This window comes from Crocuta crocuta, unplaced genomic scaffold (genome assembly GCF_008692635.1).
Source record: "Crocuta crocuta isolate KB4526 unplaced genomic scaffold, BGI_CrCroc_1.0 scaffold247, whole genome shotgun sequence".
In the NCBI taxonomy this organism is placed as follows: Eukaryota; Metazoa; Chordata; class Mammalia; order Carnivora; family Hyaenidae; genus Crocuta; species Crocuta crocuta.
This window is the reverse complement of record NW_027531910.1, coordinates 175,240-178,329: the sequence shown is the minus strand read 5'-3', so window position 1 is coordinate 178,329 and position 3,090 is coordinate 175,240. Positions and strand designations below refer to the sequence as shown.

At 39.2% G+C, this 3,090-nt stretch overlaps 1 pseudogene; it reads left to right on the top strand.

Annotated features, from left to right (window-relative positions):
• Nucleotides 1-1,087: 1,087 nt before the first annotated feature.
• Nucleotides 1,088-2,202, top strand: LOC144240387 (heterogeneous nuclear ribonucleoprotein A1-like 2; annotated as a pseudogene).
• The last annotated feature ends 888 nt before the right edge of the window (nt 2,203-3,090 follow it).

Below are 3,090 nucleotides of genomic sequence, written 5' to 3'. Positions count from 1 at the left end.
CTGCATACAAGTAGTATAACAAGAACAAAAAGAAACCCACACCTAGACACATGGTAGTAAAATCACAGAACACGAAAAACAAAGAGATCTTTTAAAAAAAGGAACACGAAGGAACAGCAACTAGAATGACACATACTTCTCAATAGCAACAGTGGATTCTGAAGACGATAGAATAATATCATAGTGGTAAGAGGAAATAACCAACCTCAATATTGATACCTAGCAAAACTACTTTTTTTAAGAATGCAAGTGAGGAGCTCCTGGGTGGCTTAGTTGGTTGAGTGTCTGATTCTTGATTTCAGCTCAGATCGTGATTCCAGGGTCTTGGGATCAAGCCCCATTGTCAGGCTCCATACAAAGCAAAGCATGGAGCCTACTTGAGATTCTCTTCCTCTCTCCTTCTGCCTTTCTCCCACTCTCTCTCTCTCTAAAATTAAAAAAATTTTTTTAAAAGAATGCAAGTGAAAGAAACACATTTGCAAATAAGCAAAATCTGATATTTCCTACTAAAGGAGCTACTAGAGGATGTAATTTGGGAAGAAGGAAAATGATACCACAAGAGGGTCTAAGATTCTGTAAAGAATGGGAAATGAATAAAATGATAAACATAAATATAAATCGAAGCAAAAATTTTCTCTATAAAATAATAATGATGATTGTTTCTTTAAAAAATTTTTAATGTTTTATTTATTTTTTGAGAGACAGAGAACAATAGAGCGTTAGCAGGGGAGAGGCAGAGAGATAGGGAGACACAGAATCCGAAGCAGGCTCGAGGCTCCAAGCTGTCAACACAGAGCCCAGTGTGGGCCTCAAACTCACGAACCATGAGATCATGACCTGAGCTAGAGTCAGACGCTAAGCAACTGAGCCCCCAGGCACCCCTAATGATGATAGTTTCTAATTTTAAATGCTTAAAAAAAAACAGAACTAAAATGCTAGACTATATTAGTACACCAGACAAGGAAGTGATTGGAGTTAGTATCATAAGGTCTTTGTGTGTATAGGAGGGAGGCACATTGTTTTTATCTTAAGAAGGATAAGCAGTGGCTGAGTAAGCATCGTTAAAGTCTCCCCTCCCACCACAGTCATGTCTAAGTCAGAGTCTCCCAAAGAGCCTGAACAGCTGCGGAAGTTTTCATCAGAGGTTTGAGCTTTGAAACAACCGATGAGAGTCTGAGGAGCCATTTTGAGCAATAGAGAACACTTATAGACTATGTGGTAATGAGAGCTCCAGAGACTTTGGGTTTGTCACCTATGCCACCATGGATGAGGTTGATGCAGCCACGAATGCAAAGCCACACAAGGTGGATGAAAGAGTTGTGGAACCAAAGAGGGCTGTCTTGAGAGAAGATTCTCAAAGACCTGGTGACCACTTAACTATGAAACAGATTTTTGAAGGTGGCATTAAAAAAGACACCGAAGAACATAATCTGAGAGATTATTTTGAACACTATGGGAAAATTGAAGTGATTGAAATAATGACTGGCTGAGACAGTGGCAAAAGAGAGGCTTTGCTTTTGTAACATTTGACGACCATGACTCTGTAGACAAGATTGTCATTCAGAAATACCATACTGTGAATGGCCACAGCTATGAAGTAAGAAAGGCTGTATCTAAGCAAGAGATGGCTAGTGCTTTATCCAGCCAAGGAGGTCAAAGTGGTTCTGGAAACTTTGGTGGTGGTCATGGAGGTGGGTTTGGTGGGAATGACAACTTTGGTCATGAAGGACACGTCAGTGCTTGCAGTGGCTTTGGTGGCAGTCAAGGTGGTGGTGGATATGGTGGCAGTGGGGATGGCTATAATGTATTTGGTAACGATGGTGGTTATGGAGGAGGCAGCCCCGATTACTCTGAAGAAAGAAGAGGCTATGGAAGTGGTGGACAGGGTTATGGAAACCAGGGCAATGGCTATGGTGGGAGTGGCAGCTATCATAGCTATTACGATGGAGGAGGCAGAGGTGGCTTTGGCAGTGGTAGTGGAAGCAACTTTGGAGGTGATGGAAGCTATAATGATTTTGGCAATTAAAACAATCAGTCTTCAAATTTTGGACCTGAAATTTTGCACATGAAGGGAGGAAATTTTGAAGGCAGAAGCTCTGGCCCCTATTGTGTGGAGGCCAATACTTTGCCAAACCACAAAACCAAGGTAGGTCTGGCAGTTCCAGCAGCAGCAGTAGCTAAGGCAGTGGCAGAAGGTTTTAATTACTCCCAGAAAACAAAGCTTAGCAGGAGAGGAGAAATGCCAGGGAAGCTACAGGTTACAACAGATTTGTGAGCTCAGCCAAGCATAGTGGTGGCAGGGCCTAGCTGTTACAAAGAAGACATGTTTTAGACAATACTCATATGTATGGGCAAAAAAATCGAGGACTGTATTTGTGACTAATTGTATAACAGGTTATTTTAGTTTTTGTTCTATGGAAAGTGTAAAGCATTCCAACAAAGGGTTTTAATGTAGACTTTTTTTTTGCACCCATGCTGTTGATTGTTAAATGTAATAGTCTGATCATGATGCTGAATAAATGTGTCTTAAAAAAAAAAGGATAAGTAGTTGTTTTTCAGAGACAAACTCTAAATTAATGAAAATAATGCATAAATTCGGAGTTATGTGGAAGAAGAAAATGGAATAAGGAAAAAGCAAAAATAAATGATTCCTAACAACTAAAATCAATCTCTCCAAAACAAATAAACACAAACCTAGAAGCACAGAAGAATTGGAACAAAAATAGATGTCAAAAAATTAAGATGTAAAGATAAATCCAAATAAATCATCATAACAAAAAATGTAAATGGTTTAAATCCAATGGCTGAAAGATCTCTTTCTCTCGGTGCTCTTTATATCATTATAGACTTATGGATTTTATTTACTAAATACATTGTAATTAATTATATCATCATTTTGGGGGGTGCTCAAATTATCCCCAATTTGCCCCATGAGAGTTTCTTCTGGGTTACTTTTGTAGCTTTTGACATCATCCAATTAGTGTTTGGGTGTTTGCCTGCTTTCTGTCATAAGAAAAAGGGAAAGACCAGAAGTACTGCTCTACAGAAGAATGCAGGCTAAAAAACGCAGTACTATAGCAGTAGAATAAT